The 24,689-nt window shown below is 46.3% G+C and overlaps 1 protein-coding gene and 1 long non-coding RNA gene across 3 annotated transcripts in view; one reads left to right on the top strand and one right to left on the bottom strand.

Annotated features, from left to right (window-relative positions):
- Positions 1-24,689, top strand: part of LOC125940694 (zinc finger protein 501-like) — a 170,796-nt gene that overhangs the window by 121,329 nt on the left and 24,778 nt on the right. The gene's annotated exons all lie outside the window — the stretch shown is intronic.
- LOC125940695 (uncharacterized) overlaps positions 1-24,689 on the bottom strand; it is a 114,085-nt gene that overhangs the window by 89,106 nt on the left and 290 nt on the right. The gene's annotated exons all lie outside the window — the stretch shown is intronic.

Genomic DNA, 24,689 nt, shown 5'->3' with positions numbered 1-24,689 from the left:
CTTGGGGGTTTTCCAGGCTTAGGAATCAGTACCACCGTCGCCTGCTTCCACGAGTCCGGAACATTACCTTCCTCCCATACCTTGTTTATTTCCTTCGCAATGGTGCTAATGGACCGGTCGTCCAGGTTCCTCAAGACCCGGTTGGTTATGCCATCCGGCCCAGGGGCTGACCTGCCATTGAGATTGTGGAGGACCTCCCTGATATCTGCCTCCGAAAACGGATCATCGAGCTTTGGTGCATCCTTCCCCATGTATTGAGGGCATTCCCGTAGTTCCCCTATCAGAAGATACTTCCGTGCCAGATCTCAGAGAAGGGATGTATCAGAATGACCCTCCTCTTTTTGCTTATGCACTAGTCTATCTACGGCGAGCCTCTGGTTACCCTTGGTCTGTTTATCATCAAGCAGGTGCTTAAGAAGGTTCCATTTTCCCTCCGTGCGCATGCGTCTGTCTGCTGCCAAGCAGGCTTCGTTCCACTGTTGTCTGTTGAGCTCCAGACAGTGTGCCGCTATGCTGCGATTAAGCTCCGCGATCTTCTTTCTCAGCCTGCGGTTTAGCCTTTGCGTTTTCCACCTCTCCAGCACAGACCTCTTGGCCTCCAGGAGATGCGCCAGGCGTGCGTCCATCCTGGGGATCTCGAGGTCCGTGGATATTTCCTTGGTGGCCCTTTCAACGTCTCCCTTGACCTGCGCGAGTAGATCTTCCAGTGCACCATACTCTGACTCATCCTCGTTTCGTATCTTTCGGAAGAGATCCCCATCAACGTACTTTGATATCCTAAGTGGCTCTGATCTTGATTGATAACGCTACAATGTGATGGTCGCTCCCTAGATTTTCCTGCAAGTTAGTCCAGGCTGCGTCAATGTTTCTAACAAAGGCCAAATCTGGCATCATGTCCCTCGAGACCGAGGTGCCTATCCTCGTCGGAAAGCGGGGGTCCGCGCCACTAGGGTCAACGCGGAGTCTTCTGCCGTGCTGACTAAGTTCACTCCCTTCGCCGTATGTCTATCATACCCCCAGGCCATGTGCGGGGCATTGAAGTCCCCTGCCACTATCAGAGGGCTGTCACCCGCTATTGCGACTGCCCTGCCTAGGAATCCACGAAAACTTTGCCTCTGATCTGTCGGAGGGCTATACACATTGAGGACGAATATGCTCTGTTTTATCCTGCCACTAGGGATTATCTCAACCAGCTGCGCCTCCAATCTAGTACTGGAATCAGCTCTGCCTATTGTGATCTCGTGCTCCTGGAAGGAAATTGCCTTCTTAACCATCATGATTACCCCTCTCCTACGGTCTCCTCTCGTCGAGACAATGCGGTAACCCGAGAAGGTCGCCTCCACACAAAGGGTCCCCTGTAGGAGCAGAACGTGCGGTTTGTCCGCTTGTGCTTTCACAAACTGCTGTAGCGTGGCCTTGCGCCTCTGGAAGCTGACGCAGTTCCATTGCCACGCAAATAATCTGTCCGTGTTGTCCGCCATTTTGACTTTATTAAGTTAGCAACCCCTTTAGCGCGGTGCACTTGCCCAACGCTTTGGAATTCTGCTGTGTTTTCTTGACCTTACCGACCACCTTCAGTCTGCTTACGTCAGCTACTTTAGCCTCCATTATCCCCATTCTGCGGTTGAGGGTAGCAATGGCCTCAGACAAACTGTTTCTTGATGGTCTCGGATTGCTGCTCAATAGCTCCGGACTGTGTCCTAATCGCCTCCGCTAATCGATCGAGGTGTTCCGCAAGCGATCCTTTCGCGATGCTCGCAGTGGGGGTGGAAGTGGACGCGGGTGCCTCCTCCATCAGCTCCGCCACAGCCTGGGTCAACTCAGGAGGGAGCGCTTTACGCTTTGGCTGACCTAGCACTGGTTTTAGTGCGGGTGCGGGCGACATGCTGCCATGACCGTTTTGTGCTTTCCGAATCAATTCGAGGTCTGCCCTCAACTTACGCATTTCCGCCTTGAGCTGCGCGTTTTCTTGCTTTAAAGCCGCAAGACGCGGATCCTCCATCTGCTCTGGCAGTTTACCATGCGTTACCTTCTTTCCAGTCATCGTCGCCGTGACCTTGTCCACCCAGGTAGGCCCCTCCTGGATGTGAACACTGGAGCGCGAGCGCCCCCTGGAACGGGAGCGCTCTGTGCTGACGGGGTGCCCCCTGGATCGGGAGCGCACTCTGCTGCAGGAGCGCTCCCTGGATCGGGAGCGCCCTCTCGTTGCCGACCGGCCCTGGGAAGGGGCCACGCCTGCCACTCTGGCATCACGTGATGCTGCCGCCACTTGCACCTCCCGGGAGCGCCGCCTCCGACGCACGATGTACGGCACCTGGAAGTGCTGGCTGCACCTGCAGTCGGCCGTCGGGTGCGCGCCTCCGCAGATGGCGCACTTTGGGTCACACTGATGATCTTCTGGTGGGGAAACCATGCCACAACCGCGCCATTTCCTTTTGTCCTCGCCGTTAGGGCAGACGTCTGCTCTATGGCTGAGCTCTCCACACATGTAGCAAACGTCTACTTGCCTGCGATACAGGGCACAAAGCAACATGACCATCCCACAGACCACGTGATTCGGCACCCTTTGTCCTTCAAAGAGCACAACGATTGTGGGGTTTTTTTTTTCATTCTTCGCACTTCCAATGCCTCGGGGCTTTGGTGGTTGACGATGAGCTCCTTTAGATCGGCGTCGCTTATCCCGGGGTCCACCCCCCGCACCACTCCCTTGCAGGTGTCATCCGATGCCGCAATGTATGCTGCCACATCAAAGGGGCCCTCCTTCGTGTGGATCCTCTGGATCCTGGCGTAGGTGCGCGCATTCGCCTCATGCGGCATAGAAATAACTAGAATGTTCTGGATGCCATTGGGGGGGGGGGGGGGGGTACACCGTGTCATCCTGCACTTGCTCCGGCGCCAGGGCCGCGGCCATGGCTAGCACCCGTGAGAGTTGTATTAAATCCGACTTTATCAAGTCCAGTCCCCCTCGAGGTTGGACGATGATCTTGAATTGCTCCCTCGGTAGTCTGGGGAGCCTCGAGGCGTCCACGATACGCTTCAACGTGCTCCGTGGTGCGGCCGCGTTTCTCAGCTTTTTGCTTCGCTTCAGGCCCCGGCATCGTTGGCTCGCCCGGCCTGCTCTTCTTCTTCCTTTTGCCCAGCGCTGTTACCCAGCCTGAGCACTCCGCGTCCTCCGGGGTAATATCCATGCCTTCAACAATCACCACGCTTGGATTGGAGGCCATAGCACCGCGTCTCGCCGAGCGGCCACCGCTCCGCCGTTAGGCTGAGCGCGTTAGGTTTAGCGCGCCAGTGTGGACCACCAGAAAACAGCTCGGAAAAAAGTCACAAAAGCACCCACCGGTGAAAGTTCGGTGTCCTCAGATTCCTTGCGACAAACCGGGTCGAATGATGGAAATGTGTAGCGTGGCAGCCAAAAGAACCTGCCGAAAACATTTAACAAAGCAGGAGCCGATATTCAGCCGTCCGCACTGGTTGGCTTCTTCTTCTTCCTTTTTCCTTACTGTGATAGCATTTTCCAAAATATTTTCTCACCTGAAGAAGAAAAACGAAGGGGTTTGAGAACCACATGTTCGTTGCAGTGCTGCCGTGCCCAATGCCGGAATCTTGTAAGTTGTTCTCTTTATAAGCGTCAATCGTCGTTGACGTCACGTAGCCTGGTATCACGGTATGATAGCTGTCCAGTTGATATGCCCGTGTGTCGGCAAACAGATCAGCCCATGGAACATCGCAGAATTCCGTGCTTGTACTTTCATCGATGGTTTGTTTGGGAAGTTGCTAAACATGCTGCTTGCTCTGGGTCACCAGCAGGATTCCCAGTATTGTCTGAAGAAGAAAAACGAAGCGGTTTGAGGACCACATGTTCATTGTGGTGCTGCCGTGCCAAATTTCTCGAGCCCTTTCCGCAACAGCCCACACAAGAGCAAGGCACTCGCTCTCTGTGATTGAATAATTGCACTCGGCGGGTGATAGAAGTCGGCTGGCATAGGCTATAATGCGATCATGTCCACGCTGGCGTTGTACTCACACTACTCCTATGCCATGACCACTGGCATCAGTTCGAACTTCCGTTAAGGCAGACAGGTCAAAGTGGGCCAGAATTTGAGGCGCGGTAAGGAGAGTAGTGAGCTGCGGAAGAGATGCAGCATAGTCAGGACCCCAAGAAAATGGGACGTCTTTCCTCAAGAGGTTGGTAAGGGGACGTGCGATGGTCGCAAAATCCTTCACAAAGCGTCAGAAATAAGAGCACAGCCCTACGAAGCTACCAACGTCCTTGGTAGACTTCGGAACAGGAAAGTTCGTAACGGCGCAAATTTTGTCCGGATCAGGTCGCACGGCTCTGGCATCCACGAGGTGTCCAAGCACGGTGATTTGGCTGCGAGGCAAAGTGACATTTTGACGAGTTCAACTGGAGACCGGCCCAGTGGAACATGTCAAGAATCGCTGAAAGACGGTCTAGATGCGTGTCGAATGTGGGCGAATAAACGATGATGTTGTCCAGATAACATAAACAGGTGGACCACTTGAACCCTTGAAACATCATTCATTCCATCGTCCATCATTTGTTTGAAGGTAGCGGGTGCGTTACAGAGACCGAAAGGCATCACCTTGAACTGATAAAGACCGTCATGGGTAACAAATGCAGTCTTCTCTCGGTCCATGTCATCGACGGATATCTGCCAGTAGCCAGACCGGAAGTCGATAGAAGAAAAATAGGTGACACGTTACAGGCAGTCTAGAGCGTCATCAATATGTGGTAAAGGGTACACGTCCTTTTTTGTTATTTTGTTCAGGTGGCGATAATCTACACAAAAGCGCCACATTCCATAGTTTTTTTTTTTTTTTTTTACAAGTACGACGGGAGAAGCCCAGGGACAACAGAAAGGCTCGATAATGTCCTTATCAAGCATCTTTTTTACCCTGTTGGATAATAGCTCATTCTGACGCAGAAACACGATATGGACGTCGGTGAATAGGGTTCACATCGCCAGTATTTATGCGATGGGTCACGTTGGACGTTTGACCTAATGGTCGACTGTCAAAGTCAAAAATGTCACGATAGCCTTCAGGAACGTGGCAAAGGGCTTCAGCTTGAGCAGGTGTAAGGTCAGAGGAAACCATCTTCTCAATGTCGACGTCCCTACCGTGCGATGACATCACGGTATGGGCTGAGCTGTAACGATCTTCGACAGGTGAATGGCACGACCTCATCATCCTGCAAAGCGCTAATTATAGCCAATGAGATCTTCTGAGGCAGAACTTGCGTGATTAGCGCGAAATTGACAAGGGGAAGGCAGGTGCGGTTGTCAGTAATTGTAAGCACAGTGTGCGGCACGGTAACACCATGTGTAAGTATAACGGCCAGAATTGGTGCAACCACGTAATTGCCGTCAGGTACAGCTGGAGAGGACAACAAGTCGACGTGTGTCACAGAGTGAGACGGTAGGCGAATAAAATCCATGCAGCTCAAATGGCTTGGAGGCGGGTCCACAGGTTCGGCAAGAAGAGGCAAGTCAAGGCGGAGTTAGCCGGCCGAACAGTCAATGAGGGCAGAATGACTGGTGAGGAAATCCAGACCGAGAATGAGTTCGTGAGGGCAATGCTCGGTGACTGTGAAGAGAACGACGGTGTGTCTCTCAGCAATGGTGAGTCGGGCAGAGCACATGCCAACATTAGTGACAGTCCCTCCGTCGGCGACTCGTACAACTCAGTTCGGGGCAGGCGTCAGAACTTTCTTGAGCCGACGGCAAAGAGCAGCACTCATAATGGACACATGCGGCCCGGTGTCAACGCACACACAGGAACATTGGCGACAAGAATGTCCAAAAGATTCACGACTGTAATAATAATGTCAAATATAAATATAAAGAAATTTAGTTATAACGAAGTAAAGTGCAGGTTTTACCCACTTCGTTTGCAAAAATGTCCGAAAAATCGGGCAATGCGAAAACATGATTGCATGCCTTTTATTGCGATAGCAATTATATGGACACTCCAAAGCAGATTTCTGCCGTCGCCGTCGCCGTCGCCGTCGCCGTGAGGTTCCGTATGACGTCAATGGAGATGAAATCGTCGCCGCGCGCCGCCGAACGCTGTATGTGCGAGTGAAAGGGCGCGAGGGACGCGCGCTTTCACGGGGAGTGAACGCACGGCGGAGAACAAACGCGCGTTCTGTGCCGTGCTCCCTTAAGGGCTGCAGAAGTAGGCGTCTCTTTCCTCCTTTACAATCACCATATATGTAGAGCAAACGCGCCTTCTTCTGACGCACGAATAGCCGCGGGGGGGGGGGGGGGGGGGGGGCAGGGAAGGGAGGCGACGTTTAGCTGCGGCACCAAGTGCCTATTTATATCAGAGGCTCCGGCAACAGTCACCAACGCCGCACGCATTTTGTACGAACGCGGGCAAAACGCCGACGGCGTCGACAACAGTGCTGTGTGTTGCCGGTGCATGCTGCTGCATGTCCAAGTTTGTACAGCGGATAAAACTACTATCCTTACTCCGTATAGCTCTCTACTAAGTTGCTATCGCAATTGATGCTTCGCCTTTCGGGTGAAACTGCGACAACTTTTTTCTGTCCCCAATGAATCAAATCACCACAGGCATGTCCGAAATAGTTCTAAAGGCCTGCCAGTACACTTATTAGGCGTATCAGTGCTCGTACTATGATAGCAGACGGCACGGCGGGTGCACGCGTGTATATGATGCTTCACTTCAATACTTTCTGTATGCTTATCTGCATAACAGTGCTGTATTGAGGCGAAGCTGGCTTTCGACAACCGACATTTTGCAACGCGCTGTGCTTTCCAAGCTTCAAAGCCATTGGCGAGGATTACAAAGGCACAACTGATGCCATTACTTACAGCTGTGAATTCTTTCAATTAAATACACGGCACCGAACGGGAAGAAGCTTAGTAGCGGGCATCTGTGGGGTACGTGGTGGTGCAGCGAAGGCATCTGAATTATCGGGCGTGTCCGAAAAATCGGGCGTCTGGAAAATCGGTCGTTGACTGTATTTATTTTATGCTGTGCAATGCCTGCAGTTGTCTATAGTAGATTTCTGTACTTAAACTTCAAAGGGGCCCTGAACCACTTTTTTGTCAAAGTGGAGAAAAACATTTGAGGTGCAAATAGGCTATTTCAGAAATACTTTGCTGCAAAAACTACTTCAATGCGTTCAGCAGAAGCGGAGTTATTGGCAATCAAACACAGCCGCCACAGTGCCCCCCCCCCCCCCCCCCCCTCCCTTCTTCAATTTGAGCCTTGCACTGCGAAGACTACGGCGAAGTGGGGAGGGGCCACAACGCTCCGCCTTCAAACATCACCATGGCGCGCAGTTCAAATTTTTGATTTTGGTGTCTACACCGCGCTAAACGTAAGCCAAACGCGGTTGTCCTCAGATAGCTGCAGTGCGCTTAGCCAGTGGACTCATGGCGGCACGCCGCGACGGCCGCGGTGTAACCGACCGCAGCGACGAATAGCAGCTGCGTATTGGAATGTGCTTTATTGCACAATAAAGCACACAGAAGAGAGTGAGGATCATGGCTCTGTTGAAACGAGGGCATTTGAGAGAAAGGTGACTTCGCGCTCCGCTTGCGAGCTCCATGCACTGCGTACGACAGCAAAACTTGGCTGAGATGTTCACAGCTGCGTATGCTACCCGTGGACTATGTTATTTCACAAAGCCCGAGGGGTGGTTCAGGGTCCCTTTAACTTTGCTTTAGCCGTCGCATTGATATACTTAACACATAAGGCTTCTCGCACACTAGAGTTCTGGTGTAGAAATGCAAGAATGTTCCCTTTTAATACTAAAAACTGTGCGAGTCAAACATAAGGCGTGTACTTGACTGCACTTGGTGTGTCTGGGATCAATGGTTGAAAATTGAGGTACACAAGTTGTAAAGGAATACAGAATAGGGCTCCGAGGTTTAAGTTTGCTAATTACTCTACACATTTTAGTGTGTCTAGTGCTAGGAAAACCATTGAATTGGAGACACTGCATGAACGGCGTAAAAAAAGTCGTAAAGTACTTACTCAAGCCTGGTTATGTCTCCTCGCCTTGGGATCACACATTCAAACTTGGAGATAAGATGCAAAACAATATTTTTCTGATCGATGTAATTTTTTTTCTTGAACAACCCATACATGGAATCGATTACCACAGAATGTCATTATTGCCTCGAACAGTGTGTTCTTTTCCACCTTGTAATTATTGGTAGACGTGTACATAGTCATTTTTTTATCATTATAATGCATTTTTTTCCCTCTTTTTGCCTTACCCATGATGTGCACAGCATTGTTTATTTATCAGTTTGTTTATTTTCTTGGTTTCGAGTATGACTTATGTTCAGTTATTTTAGACTACTACTGCTGGTTTTGTTTTGTATATTGATTAACCTGCTTGTTCTTCTCTTCTCCCCCCCCCCCCCCCTGACTTTAATATCCTAAAAGTGGTGTGGGTACTCTGATAAATGAATAAATAAATTGTGTTATATTCTTTTGTTTTGTAAGAGAAATGATAAACTATGCCACACTGTTAATTGTTTTCTCCACACCGGACAACATTTTGGAGTGCACTGATGAAGGTCATTCCTTGTTCTCAGTTAACCTTGCCCTTGCATTGTGAGATACACCTGGTTTACCTTTTTACGAGGTGTGGAAGTGTGCATTAACTTCAGTGTCTATTATTAATCTATGTACTTGCTTATTGAATATTCATGTCTTTCATGCTTAAGACAACAAGCAGTGACACATTAAACAACTCAAACGATCAAAATAAGCAAGAGGAAATGCTGAAGCAGCATTTGGCCATACTATGATGACACACTGATCACTGAGCATTGCTGTGTGTTGGCATTACATCTTGGGCACAGATGTTGTCCACAGAAGCTTTATTTCACTGAGTTTTATGTAGTGAATATCACAGATGACCAATTATCGGCATAAAACCACAAAACACTTGTAATAGTGCAGCGTGCTCGACTAAGTGCATCTAGTCTCAATTCAAGACTTCATTGTGAAAGCATGCTTCTTGTTTTATCAGGAAACAAACACTGGTGCATCCTTTTGAAAATGAAGTTACTTCTGTATCGATTGTGCAAAGGGGAGACTTTGCGTTTATAGCTTTGTGTTGTGATCAGTTGCATATAATTGAGGAGAATTGACTTTTCCAGGGGAGTGGGTAATTTGGCGTTTCACTCGAAATGCCTGATGCTCCACGTTCCTACTGTTTTTTGATGATGGCACCTTCAGCTAATTACTGTCGTTGCCAATGCATAGGCTGTGGTGAAGCACACAAAACTAAGTGTGACTGTCGACATGGCCTCAATGGCTCACACATGCAAATACAGTGCACAAACGTATCTGCACATCATTTGAGAGTTAGAAAGAAAATAAGCTAAATAGCTCACAGGAAGGTATATTTTTTGCAGTATATATATATTGTTTTTACGTGATTGATATGAAGAATATCATGAAAGCTTTTTCTGCACCATGACAACTTAGCCTGAATACTTTGACAATATTTTGAACATATCGAAGCTACCACCATCTGTCGACCTTGAACAACAACACCCGGGACAATCAGCTTTGACAGCATCAGTCCAAGACTTCAGCAATGAAGCAGCTACGCAGCGTCTTTAAGGCATTCCAGGAGGGTCTATCATCGTACGCTCCATGACAAGAGAAGCGCGTTCAAGCCACGTGAGAAAGGAATCACCATCTTCGTGCCGATGCAGCCTACTTGACCAACAAAGCCACCGATATGTGACGTTGCCGAACCAATCCAGAATACCGAGAACGCGTTTATCAAGCAAAGCGTCAATGCCCAGCCTTGCCATGATACAGCCTAGCCTTGCCGTGATAGCCTAACGTCTAGAAAAAGCTAAGTTAAGCGTACATCAACTGGTTGATAAGGAACGTCGCCCAACTCCGCTGTTTCTTCAGACTTGGCACTGCTAGTGTCAAGCTGGCCGCATTTTTTTCTTTATCAGGAACGTTAGGTTCAGTGCTTTCATTTCCGTTTCTTATACAAAACGTCAAATTTGCTTCACCTTACGAAAACAAATCGGGGCCATCAGCGCCATTTTGTAAGTGTTGCACCTTTGTCACACCTCTATAAGAAAATGGCGGAAATAATGTCCAGAATCATGGAGGAAGGAAAAATATAGGAGGGAGCATTACGTCACGCAGCCAGCCTTGGAAAGCGAACGCTTCGTGCGGCCAGGTGGCCCAACACATGACCTCTTGCATTGAGATCACGGAGAATCGTGATTTGCTGAGACGCTTGGTTACCGGTAGTTTTTATTCGGTGTGCACTTGGCCGGCAGCTGCTCACATGTAGGAAGGAAGATTTTTTCTTGTTTTGTTTTTTTATTCATTGGTTTTGTTTTTGTTTATTTCAAAAGTTTCAAATGGTTTCGAGTGGGTATTGTAAAAAAATCAACCGGGAGTACTAAAACCTACTGGGCGCTCTGACGTATCCTTGGGGTTCTGACGTTTTCACCACGTGTTGGGCCACCCCAGTCGGCGTCAATCGCGTTGCGGTAGGCTCCCTCCTGTATTTTCCTTCCTCCATGTCCAGAATGATGCCACCACTTATAACGTCACCGTTCATAGTGCAGAACTGGCTACAATGCAGCCTTTTCACACTCCCGTTTAACCAACGATCGCCAGACGGTGCTACGGTGCCTCATGTCAGCGCCCCCCAATCTGGAATAGTCAAGCAGCGCGGTTGCGCCGTGGCGCAGTCTCCGCTTTGTTTACATTGTTTCGCCCGCACTATCCTTCGCTGCTCGTGCTCAAGAAGGTTGCCGACACCAATAGCTTTTTTTCGGGGCGGCAACCACAAGAAAAGCGAGCGTCTGATTCGACACATGTGTGGTGTTGAACAAATTGTCAACGGTGATGTGGCAGTGAAAGCCAAGCGCATGTCGCAGGTGTCCAACAAGATCGTCAAGCTAGAGGTATACACCGAGTTCAGTAATTTAGTCACTTTTAATTCTCTATGATACAGTCACAAAGCGGTCATGCATGCTTGCAGAGATGTGCAGAAACAGTGACGATTGCCGCTGGTTTCGTTGGTAGCTGGGCGTGCACGTACGACTGCTCATTATGGCTCCAAGGAAGTGTCGTGAGCACAGAAAAAACACATGAATTAGGCACCAATAAGCATATCACTATACGTACGAGAGAGTTGCCTATGGGACCAGTAGCACGAGCGCACGCATTAGCGATGCATGCCTCATCAAAGAAAATCTAGTTTCTCGTTCGGCGAATGCCCCCGCCGCAGCTAAAGTAAGCTCGCACCGATGGCTGGCTACTACACGAAACAAAGATTCTTGGCAGGAAGAGTGAAGCAGGAAGAACGTGCAAGGGGGCAATTACTTTAAAGCATGCTTGGATAGTGTGAACCTAGAAAGCTTGGCCAAGCAACAAACATGATGCACACGCCTTGACCGGCAGCTTTCCGATCTGCCGCTCACCGATGCACGTGGCTTGCATTAAGTACGGCTTGCTTCCACACAAAAGACAACTAACCCGTCGTGGTTACTCAATGGTTATGGTGTTGGGCTGCTGAGCACGAGGTTGCGGGAGCGAATCCCGGCCACGACGGCCGCATTTCGATGAGGGCAAAATGCATAAAAACACCTGTGTACTTAGATTTAGGTGCACGTTAAAGAACCCCAGGCGGTCCAAATTAATCCGGAGTCCCCCCACTATGACATGCCTCATAATCAGATAGTGGTTTTGGCACGTAAAACCCCATAATTTAATTGAATTTTTAAAAGACAAGTGGCGTGCGGCTCCTTTCATTACCTGCGCAACTAGTAATTTAAATTTCAGCGAATTGGAAAAGGGAAATAATTATTGAGCTCATCCTTCCCGATCGCAAGTGATCGTTCAGTACAACAAATAAATTTGGGGGTGTTACATGCCAAAACCACGAAATCGTTAAGAGACACGCTGTGATGAAGGGTCTCAAAAAATACTTTTAACCAACATGAGGGTTCTTTAACGCACAACAAAGTCCAAGTACATGATAACAAGGGTGTTCTTGCATTTCGCCCCCCATCAAAATGTGGCCGCCGTGGCCGGAAATCGAGCTGGCGTCATCGATCTTAGCGGCGCAACACGTATGCATTGCTAACACGGTGGATGTCACTGTACGATTCAACTATGCAACATGCCTAAAACGGCCGTGCGCTAAATACAGGCACGGGGCGTTAAGGGCCCCGTGTCGCAGAAAATCTGGCGTTGGCATCCGTGGCGGAAAAAAAATCATCCCCAACCACCCCGACCGCGCAGGGTTTTGGTGAACAAAAATTGAATTTCTCACAGTGAAATCCGTCAGAAAATTGGTAAAGTACAACTTAACCCCAACCTACAGACATGGTGGCATCGGATTGTAATTTGAATGTACGAGAAAATGTAACTCTGTTACTAGAAACTCGAGCACAAACCCCTTTTCTAGCATTTCTATCGTACCAACACCGTGCGCTCGGGTAATTTACTTACGAAAATGCTATCCAGATGGCGCTCGCATCCTCGGCAGGTCAAATTGGGACTTCGCCTGCCTAATGCGTTTTGGACACACGCGCGCGTCGGGGCAATAGCAAACAATTAGTAAAATAAAAAGATGTGCTAGGGCCTTCACATTTTCACATAAGACGACTAATATTACCCCTGGAAAAACGTCTTCTTAGCAATGCATTTCAGTTTAAAAGTGAAACCGACTTTAAAGGAATCGGTGTAAGCTTGGTCTTTGTAATCTGGCTTTTCCACGCTCTGTGTTGCGGTGAAGCCCACTGAAACAAAAATGTGATGCAAATGGGGCCCGATAACACTATTGCGTTCCACTCTTAAAGGCGAAGCTAAAACTTCCTCCAATTTTTATCGAGCAGCCGTGATATTGCAGGTGAATGCGAAAGTATGTGACTTAGTTGACTCGGCGCACTGTGGTTGTCCATCCTTGTAGTCTGTCCTTGTACCACCTCCCCGGAAATCTGTAGAACTTCACGGGCGGCTTTCGACCTTTCGTGTTTTCGAGGCTCTTGTGGCAATCAACAACACAGCAGTATTGTGTGCCACCTTTCCTGTTTGATGAGGTCATGCTCATCATCGCGAGAACAACGCACACAAGCGCTTGCACCGTACAGAACACGGGCGCGCACTGGCACAGCGACGACCTTCGACCATAGAGTTTGAGAAACTCTATGCCTTCGACACTTCCATCCGTCCACTAGGGGAGCATTCGGCGCTGAGGCCGCGCGGGCAAACTTTAGATTGCCTCGTCTATTGACCCTTTTCGTGAAGCAGTTTGTTCTACAAGAATGAGATGGCGCTTTTGACGGCGCGCCGTACGTCGCCTCAACGACCGCGCACGAATACGATACCATTGCCGCTTATAACTTAATTGTGTGCCATCAGCTGTCGGAAATGCAACTGAGTTTTCGCTAACGCACTGTGTTCCAATTATGTTGGATTGAATCATGTGTATTGAAGACGTGTGTAGTATAGTTGGCTGCAAAAATAGTGACTGGCATATTAAATAAGGAATGTAATAAATATGTGAGGCCAAGTTCGCGGACCGCTGCTGCTACGGTCCGTGCGTGTTTCCGGCACTTCGAGATGTACGGCTTTTCTCGAGGATACAGAAATTTGCTCATCCACCAGCGTTACATCGTTAAACTTCAAAGGAAGGGCTTCAGCCCCGGTATACATTGGCAAAAGTGAGTACTGCTCGTTAAACAATGATAAAGGGAGTAGCGCCACTTCCTGTCATAGTAGGTTTCGCGCACATTATCTACACACAGCTGCCCCAATTGACACAGAAACTTATACCCATTCTTTCGCCAACATGTCAAGAATAAGTAAATGGGCGCACACTTGAATATATACGCACTATATCGTACGCACAATAAATGACGGTACTACTCCGATAGCGCACGAATGGTTGAAGCTGAATGTTTCGTGACGGTCCACAAGAGTGAGCAAGTTACTAGCGATAATAGGTCTTCGCTACAAGGTATTACAATGTACAGAACAGCTACGTTTCAAGCCTTGTGAGCAGCAAGAACAAATTTAACGGAACTAAGCACACCTGCGAGCGATTAGGAAGAAAATTATCAGATAGTGACCGCACCGAGAAACTTTACTGAGTCAGAAACGGGACAAGCCGATGCTTCAAAATATTTGCCGAATAAAACAACGAAAAGCAAAATACACTAATCCTGATTCAATTCATGAGCAGAAAGTTTGGATAGTTCGTAATACATATTTAGCCCGCTTTTAGAACAAGCACCATATATACGCTTCCCTTGCTGTTTAGACATATCTTAATCAGCTCCGAAAGCGCTTTTGCATGCCCAGGTGAAATTTCCGGTTGGTTTCCTGCTGAGAGCTGCTGGTTTGTACTGGTTTCTGATGGAACCAGCAAGTAACCTGCTGGTTTCCTCCTGGTTGTGCTGGTTCCAGCAGGGTGCTTACTGGTTTTCTATTGGTCCCAGCGGGCTGCCTGCTGGCTTGCTGATGGTTTCAGCAGGGTGCTTACTGGTTTCCTGCTGGTCCCAGCAGGCAACCTGCTGGCTGTACTGGTTCCAGCAGGGTGCTTATTGATTTTCTGTTGGTCTTGGCAGGCTGCGTGCAGGCTTGCTGCTGTTTCCAGCAGAGTGCTTACTAGTTTTCTGTACTGGTTTCAGCAGTATACCGATTTCCTCCTGGGACGCTGCTGGAATCAGCAAGTAACCTGCTGGTTTTCAGTTGGCTTGAACTGGTTCCAACAATGCTGATCTCAGTGGTTTTGTTTAATTGGACTTGAACTAACTAGTCCAAGCATTCACTCTTGGAGTTAGGATCTGCTGTTTCTAGCTAAGAAATTACTGCTTTTCAACTCGGTGCACTGATCCATTTAGGGAAGGACGTGGCATAATGAAATACAACTCAAGAATCGATGTTCGAATGTACATATTAGACCGTATGCTGTATATCAGTGCACTCTTTTGCCTTCATTATACAAAAATTTTACATCCAGAGGCCAAGCTGAAGCAATCAAGATTTCATATTTCTCAACCCTAAATTTGTTGAAAAGTGTACGCAACATGCATTTAAGTGCATGCGGCATCAGCTTGTTGCTTGGCAATGTTCTCCTCATCGGTGAGTAACAAGTTGGCCGACTGCCTGCAACCCTGTGCTGGAAGCAGCAGCTACCGGTTTCAACTATACTGGTTCCATCACCTGTTGGTTCCATCACCTACTGGTCTCAGTAGCTGCTACTGTAAGCAGCCTGCTGGAACCATCAGCAAGCCAGCAGGCAGCCCGCGCTGGGACCAGTAAGCACCCTGCTGGGACCAGCAGTAAACCAACAGGAAATTTTCACCTGGGAATTGTATACACGGAAGCAATTGAGGCAAGCAATGTGCGTACGCGAGTTCGTATCCCGCCCTGGCTAGAGTTTTTTATTTTTCCTTATATCACGGCTTTTCCTTTTTTTTCCTCTCTGTTTACCAGCGCGGTCGATTGAACCCCGGTGCCATGGCGGAAGCCGTGGTGCCGGGCGCCGACGCGAAGCGGCGGTCGTTGGGGTGTTGCGGAGCGCAGCGTAGCAACACCCCAAATAAAAAAATACTGCTCCAGTCAGGTAGACTGCTCCCTCCCTGATAGTGAGATTATATTTGGATCATCAAAACAGTGATGCATTTATTTAGGAATACCACCGATCCCCTAACAGCAGGCTAGTCACCACCAGCCCAGCGTGTTCTCCGTCAACGCCTCCTCCGTTCCAACGGCGGCGGCTAGAAACATGGTACGCGCGAGCGGCGTAGCGTGGCGCCAGCGGTCGAGCGCTGTATGTGGGCGCAAATAGAAATACGCGACCGGGGACGTACGAGCTGGTCCTAGCATTTTGTAATACAGTAGAACCCCGATTATACAACTTTGAGGGGACCACGCTAAACCGTCCTATAATCGAAAAACTTGGAATATAGGCAGTGACGCTCAGTCTTGCCCAAGAACAGGTACAGACCGCCTGACTAAGCCCGTGGCACGAACGTGCACTGCTCCAAGGAAGATAGATTAAATGTTTTCAAAAAATGACAAGCAAGCTTTTAAGTGGAGGAGGTGTGAGCGAATCTTTGTTCTCATCTTTAATGAAATATGTGGTCCTTTGACCCATTAAAGAATCGTGAAATTGACCAATTTAAATAAATATTCCACATCCCGCGATTTATAACCTTACGTTGGCAACCGGTAACTTTACGTATCGATCCAATCCATAGACAAGTCGACCAAAGTCGGAACTTGCTTTCGGTACAGTTGTACTTTCGGTTAGAACCGACGCCGTTTTTGCTGTACCACAAGTTCGTTCTTTATTTCTACGGTACCACGCTGTACTTGTGACTGGTTATGACGTTGCATTACCGTACGTACTTTTGCGGTTCGACCCGGTTCATTCGCGACGTTATGGCAATGCAGCGCTTTTGGTATGACGGCCGCTTTCGAGAAAGAAGCAATTTTTATGGCCGAGGAGCTGGGAAAGTCAGCCGCCGCTCGGTGTCTCGACGTCAATGAGTGGACGATTTGCGGATGGCGGGACCAGCGGCAAGATCTCTTTAAGTGCGAGTCCAGTCGGAAAGGCTCTGCGGAACTTGAATGGGCCTGGTACTGACCCAGAATGAAATGGTTGTGTGGTTTTAAGAAGTATTTGCATCTCAAACAAGATCGACGGCACGGAAGATGACTTGATTCTCGGGCGATCACATTTGGAGATGGTTTCGCTTTCGCGAGACTCTGCTCATCCCGGTACCGAACCCCTCGAAGCATACGGCCGAGACAGCTCTCTTGGCGCTGGTAGCGAGCTTAGGACATCGCCAGACACACTTTTCGGGGACGCTCTCAGTGCCGATCGAGTCACGCTAAAGTTCGCAAAATTGAAATATCTACGAAAGTGATCGCGCAATTGGAAAGCTCCGTCCCCTCTTCAGACGACGATGATGAGTGAACTAGTTTCCGAATTGCGATTCCTTGAATAAAGGTACTGTTTCTCTTACCGTTCATATCGCGTTACATTCGCGGTCTTATTGTTTTATTATATTATTATTTTTTTTTTCACGTGACTGGAAAGTCGCCCCTCGCCTTACATTCGGGTAATACGGCATTGCACACCTGCACGTGCCAGACTGCGCGTCTGCTTAGTGCATGTCCCCTTTTTTTCTTACGTGGACGGTACCAGAGAGGTGTCGTACGAGGCGGGGTCGGTGCAATATTGCGTCGTATAATCGAGGTATTTAATGCATTATTTCTTGTGAGGGTTCTGCCGCGGGACCAAACCAATTCGTAAAATGCGGGTCGTCGCATGAGCGGGGGACGTGTAATCAAGCTTCCGCTATATATAGTTGTGTCCACACTGGAGTGTTTTGTAAGGCAAGAACAAATGCACAAGAAACGTATTTCAACTGAGCCTTCTTCGTGTGGCGAAAGGAAAGAGAAAATATTTTCAACAGGGCAATGTTACAAAAAGCAAAAAAAAAAAAAAAAAAAACACGTTTACCGAGGTTGAAGTAATCTAAGCAGGGCAAGACAGACATAAGTGCAACTCAAAACTTATTTAATGCAATAAAAAATTGGGCTTACATTAGCGCATGTGGTCAAAGAAAAAGAAAACAGTACATCATGATGATCTCTTTTAATTACTATGCATGCTTCTAGCGGACAATATATGTTTTTTTTTTTTTTTTTTTTGTTCATCTCATAAGTTTTGGTTAGTTGCCATTACTGAGCAGTGGCCTGGTGTTAGCATGGGGTAAGCTCTTATGATTTTACATTATGAATAGGGGTGTACAAATAGTCAAATTTTTGAATATAAATCGAATAGTCTCTGCCGTTCACTTCATATTTGATAAGGGAAACCACTATTCGAAATTGTCCTATGTAGTAACAAACCTCGATATAACACAGTTGTACTTGCATGCTGCAAAAAAAAAAGCCTTTTAACTCCCAAATTCCGCTAAATCAAGATTTTAAAATTTCAGCAGCGAAAATAATTTGACAGGTTCCCAGAACTATCCTGGTGGATAGCACCTTGTCAGTAAGCACTTGTAAACAAATTATCTCATGAAAGCCAGGATATAATTGCACAACTAAGAGTGCTGGCTTGTGCGGTGCAGAACGTGCCGAGAGCAATGCATTGGCATGGTTCACAAAACACTCGAAATTCGCATGTGGCGCATCGCACAGTGCCATGAATCTTGAACACCATGTTTTGCCACACTTGGTGCCCTCAGCTGTCATCAGATGGCACCCACCAGTGCAGTCCGCTTGTAGCAATGCCACATGTAAAAATATATTGGTTATAACAAGGAGTCAACTTAAGAGTATCAACTTAAGCACCAGGCTTATGAGAAAAAAAGAACATATAATGATATGTTATGACCGCATGTCGGACCCAACGATAAAAATATTGCCTTGTGGACAGCATTTTCCACGTGGGCTGACCTTGACATTTGCGTTGCTAAGTTCTCTTTTTAAGGAACGATGCCAAGACTGGTCAAAAAGATTGCCTACGTGAGTTCGTACCTGCCACCATTACCGTGCAGCACGTCCTGCCTGTGCCGGTGCATTAATTGCCCGAAAGCTACGGATAGCATCACAATTTAGTGCTGCGAACCACAAGATGGTGTCTGCGTCGCCCATGATCATGCTCCAAATACGTCCAGAGAAGAAAGTTAAGCGGTAGTGCCCAGTCTTTCTACAATCTATCACAGTGAGCATGAAAATGCACCGTGGAATTAGCCCCGAAGCAGCGCATAGCCCAGTTTGTAGAAGATGGCACCAAGAAAGCGCAAAGCTGTGTGGCTTGAGATGAAGCTGCAAGTTTTGCATGACTTAAAGTAACCTGATGTAGTACAGACTATGATATGGACGATTCTGAAAACTGGGAGCACCATGATCATGAATGCTTGAACCAATGGTCATGCTTATCAATGGAAAAAGGGTTAGAGACCCTTTTCCACCATAAGCAACTGTTTCAGAAAGGCGGGCTTTGTGCGCTGAGGCGAAACCTCCCCATGATAGTGAAACCAACACGGTGGAAGCCGCTGACAGCCCTGGGAGCACGTCACTACTGAAGATGAAACAGGTGCTGCTGCAGTGCAAGAGTTTCTCAGTGCTCCCTTGTTCTGCAAAAATATCTCCGACAAGGCGATCATTGTCGCTACAGATGGCTGGGGTTCTGCGACTGAGGCGATGACAGCAGCAGCAGCGACAATGAGACTGACACTAGCCCGTCTTTAACCCTGACCCCAATGTTCACGCAAAGTGCGCTGTTGTCAATCGAGTCTCTCAATGATTTCGTGCACGCTAAAGCATCGCCGTCGATGTTCTCGCTCCACACGATGCACACTACGGTTATGAACCTGAAACTGCCACAAAAGCAATTGCAGATTTCTGACTTTTATCGCACCTAAAGCCTGACACACTATTTAGAAAAAGTAAATGTTTAATTTTTTGCAGCCTAATTTCTACACAAAATTCTTCTAGCATAAGTAGCAAATTTAAGTTCAGGGCTACAAACGCATGTTTTGCTATCGCAATTAATGCTATCGCAATTTGCTATCGCAATTAATGCTTCGCCTTTCAGGTGAAACTGCGACAACTTTTTTTGATAGCGCTATAAGTTGAGTGCAGTGTATGCGCTCAGCCACACGGAGAGCCATCCGCAGCCACGGAAAGGCTAAAGGAGGAGACGCACCTGCCGCCCGTAACAGGAGGCGATGGTTGAAGTGACCGTGCCCTCACCCTCCCACCCCTTGCACTGGAGGAACTGTAGCTGAGGGTGAAACATGGGTAACAGTATGCGTTACCAGCTCTAAAAGTTGCTTCTGGCACATTTAACCAACAAAAGCATTACCTTCGCGATTCGCTGCTTTTGTTCCTAGCTGCTGGGCAGCTTGTGCCCTCTGCAAGTTCTTTACTAACACGACAGATGGCGCAGCGCTGTTTACTGAATACCACGCTCCTTTGCAGCTTCACGAAATCCGATCATCGTCTGCACGTCTGTGTTTTTGCCGCTCGAACTCCACTCGAACAGAAGGATGCGTGCAAATGAGGACTTCGGCCTTTGGCCAGCCTTTTTGTAGAATTTAATAAATTTACTAACCATGAAAGCTCCAAGTACATGGTTGAAAAGTTAGAAAACTTGGGTAAATCAAAGCCGTGGTACGAAATAACTTTGCTAAATGGGGAAAAAAAAGTTTGGTTTTCAATGGAACTGAGATCAGGAAACAAAAATAGGCCGTTAGATCACGGCAATCAATAAATCTTGGTTCATTATATTGAGGTTTGCCTTCATTCATTCTAACGTTCCAAGTACCATAAAAGAAAACGAAAGCTTTTGCAGTTCACAGGAAGAAACACTGATGCAAGGGGAGACATTCAAATTATTCCGCTGCAGAAAAACCACCGGTTGTTGTTCAGACACCCATCTTCCTAAGCAAACACATGAAGCCGCTTATGCGCAATAGCTTTGAGTCGGTAAATAAGGTTTCGCCTTAGACAGCCTGGAAATATACTATCTCAATCTCATCAAAGCGCTTTATCATTTAGCAAGTCTCACCGTGCTTCGATTCCTTTCAACTGATGTGCAGTGCTCTAGTATTGCACTTAACTCCTTCAGTGAACCCTACACTGTACTATGAGCATCTGGATGCATCTATGAGCATCTGTTTCTTTGATTAAGTACTGTCATTGTCATGGTGCACCAGATATGACCAACTTTTCCTTCTTTCTTGTTTAAAAGCTGGAGTTGAGCTGAAATCCAGTTAGTTGATAAATGCATCTGATGTAATAAATAATATAACTAATCCTTTGTTGCCAAACAGACTCGATTACACCTTTATATATTAATTTGTTCAGAAGGTAAAATATTTGGTATTTGATATTCGGAGGTTGTTTTTCCCCAATGTTTCTTTTAGATCTGGGTAAAAATTTTCCTATTTAGAACACAAGTAATTGGAAACAATGTGTTACACAAGTGACTGATCTCGTTACTTTTTTTTACTTGTCACAGCAAGGCATCCTCGCCACCGAACAGCTGTCAAGAAGCAAGAGTTGCAGCAGAAGCACCTCAATTGCTCCGATCATTTCGACTATATAACCACCAGTCTATTTGGGAATGTTTGCACTTCATAAAGAAGAATAAAGAATGACAAAACTGGACATGGACCGAGAAATTCCGCTTGAGTTCATTTGTGTATTTGTGTAGACCTTTTTTTCTGTCTGTGCCCAATTTGCACTTCTTTATTCTTCCCTTAGACAAAGGCTCTGCCTGTGGTATTGTACCTAATTAATGCTACACTTGGGAGTTTACTGTTGATAACGCCTTCGTTTTTCTTTTCCTACCTATGCGTAGATGAAAAATATCAATATTTGCACTGCCACTATACTACCTTTTTACAACTTGGGATGTCTGATTTTGTTAGTGGCTGTCACTTTGTGAATTTTCCTGCACCTGTTTGTCTGGTGCTTTCAGTATTGTCGGTTGGTGCATGATATCATGTGATCTTTTTTTTTTGGCTATGTTTTTGTTGCCTCTATTTTGTACGACTTAACATCTTCTTGCAGCATAATTTGTTATGATTTCTTTAAACATTTTGTTTTGTATTTGTATTTTGACAATGATGTACAGTTAAACCTCAGTATAACAAACTTCAATATAACGAAATCCTCGGTGTAACAAAGTATTTACCTTTTTATAACTTCTTGTCTGTAGGACACCATGCATCTTGAAACTGAATATAACGAAGGGCTTTCTGCAAGATTTCAATATAAATCAATGAAACTTCCACCGTGAACGAATATCGACGCAATAAATGGAAACCGCCACAGACAAAGTTGATCTTCAGATAGTTGTATAACATGCTGTTGCTTGCGCATGTGCCTCTCAGATAGCACGCCGTGCTACACAGAGCGGCCACCAAAGCAGAGCTGCATAGCAGCAAGACCTTCTTCCCGTCGTGGCCCTTATAAAGTAAGAGTGCAATAAGATCCTGTCCCGCGCCATATGTTGTTGGTGTGGAAGACGGTGTGCAGCAGGTGTGGGTGCTTGTCTTCCCCTTTAGTGCAGTTGATAGCGTGTTTGAATATATAACGAAATTTCATTATAACAAAGTGCCGATTTTGCCGACTTTGTTATATGGAGGTTTAACTGTATACGCAGTACAGAATGCCTTTGTAGAGACAACTAGACTATATGCCAGTTCTGTTATCCATCTCCCAGAAGATTCTTCCAGAATCCCACTTGTGGCAGTCTCTATACAGGACAGTTCCTGAACACCAAAATGAATTCACGTATGTGTTCTTCTGTTCACAAACTTAAAGAATTTGATGTGCTTTGTTTACTATGTTTGTATTATGCTATAATGCACCCATTTGGATGAAGTTAGACAGTGTGAGCACATGGGCACTATCAGCCAAGTGGCTTACTTAGAATTAAATGGAGTACTAGACTGATATAATTACGAATATTTATTTTATGCTGTGCAATACCTGTTGTCTATAGTTAAGTCTATACTTAACTTCCTAACTTTCCTTGCGCCGTCACATTGATATACTTAACACTTAAGGCTTATCGTACACGTCTTATGTAGAAATGCAAAAATGTTTCCTATGAATACTAAAAAACTACTACACAAGTCAAACGTAAGACCTGTACTTGAGTGCACTTGGTGTGTCTGGGATCAATGGTTGAAAATTCAGATAGGCAAGTTGGGAAGAATACAAAATCAGGTTCGTAAGTTTATATTTGCTAATTACTCTACACGTTTTAGCGTATCTTGTGCTAGGGAAAGCATTGGCTAGGAGATACTGCATGAACCCTCGGAAAAAACTTAAAATGTTTTCATAATATTTCATAAGACTGCTATTAATCATGAAAAGTACTTACTCAAGCTCGATTATGTCTCCTCATGTATGAATCACACATACAAAATTAGAGATATGATGCAAAACAAATATTTTTTGCTCAGAACAATCCATGATTGGAATCATTTGCCGCAGGATGTCGTCGTTATCACCTTGAACAAAGTGCTTTTTTCAACCTTATAGTTATCGGTAGACGTGTACATAGTCACTTTTTCTTCTTCGTAATGAATTTTCTTCCTTCTTTTCGCCTTACCTATGCTGTGCACAGCATTATTTATTTATCGGTTTGTTGATTTTCTTGGTTTCAAGTATGACTTATGTTTGTTCAATTATTTTATACTACTAGTGCTAGTCTTCCTTTGTGGAGAGATTCACCTGCTTGTCTTCTTACCTTTATTTGTTCCCCCACACTCTTATTATGTAAATGCGCTGTGGATACTCTCATAAATAAATAAATCATGTTATATTTTTTGTGTAGTAAGAGCAATGATAAACTATGGCACATTGTTTGTTGTATTCTCCACAGTGGACAACATTGTGGAGTGCACTGATGAAGGCCTTGTTCTCAGTTAACCTTGCCCTTGCATTGTGAGATGACATACCTAGTTTACCTTTCTGTGAAGTTTGCATTATATTCAGTGTTTATTATTGATTTATGTACTTGCTTATTGATTGTTCATGTCTTTCATGCTTAAGACAACAAGCAGTGACACATTAAACAACTCAAAATGATCAAAATAAGCAAGAAGAAATGCTGACGCAGCATTGGACCATACTATGACACACCGATCACTGAGCGTTGCTGTATGTTCTAGGCATTACATCTTGGGCACAAATGTTGTGCAGAGAAGCTTTATTTCACTGAGTGTTATGTAGTAAATAGCACAGGTGACCAATTATCGGCATAAAACCTCAGAATATTTGTAATAACTGAGGATGCCCGACTAAGTGCATCTGGTCTCAATTCAAGACTTCGTTGTGAAAGCAGGCATCTTGTTGTATCAGTAAAAGTCTGCTGGTGCATTCTATTGAAAATGGAGTTACTTTGTATGATAGGTCAAAGGGGAGACTTTGCATTTATAGCTATGTGTTGCGATGAGTTGCATATAATTGAGGGGAATTCACTTTTCCAGGGGAGTGGGTAATGGGGCGTTTCACTCAAAAGCCCAGATGCTCCTCGTTCCTACTGTTTTTGATGATGGCACCTTGAGCTAATTACTGTCATTGCCAATGAATAGGCTGTGGTAAAACACCCAAAGCTATGTGTGACTGTAGACATGCCCATAATGCGTAACACATGCAAATACAGTGCACACACATATCTGCACAATGTTTGAGATTTAGAAAGAAAATGAGCTAAATAGCTAACAGTAACCTATATTTTTTTTTCAGCACTGTTGTATATATTTTGTTTTTGCATGATCGATGTGAAGAATATCATGAAAGCTTTTTCTGCACCCTAACAACGCAGCATGAATACTTTGAAAATATTATGAGGATTTTGCACTTTTGTTTGGCTGAATTGGCAGCACATGCAAGCGCTAGAGTCCGTCTGCTCTCACTTCAATAAATTGTTAGCACAAGCATCGGTGTTCTCTGACTTTGGCATAAGTGCAATTTTTGTTTCTCTGTGTGCAGGATCAAGGGATTCTACCTCTCCAACAACTACCAAAGATGACAAGTCTCAGCAGGGATGCCTGCACCGCTGTGACTTCTGTGACTATAAAACCGGAAAACTGTTTAATCTGAGACAACACATCAGGATCCACTCAGGCGAG

This window comes from Dermacentor silvarum, chromosome 10, assembly GCF_013339745.2.
Source record: "Dermacentor silvarum isolate Dsil-2018 chromosome 10, BIME_Dsil_1.4, whole genome shotgun sequence".
Classification (NCBI taxonomy): Eukaryota; Metazoa; Arthropoda; class Arachnida; order Ixodida; family Ixodidae; genus Dermacentor; species Dermacentor silvarum.
Note: the sequence above shows the minus strand (reverse complement) of the source record. Positions and strands in the feature narration are given on the sequence as shown.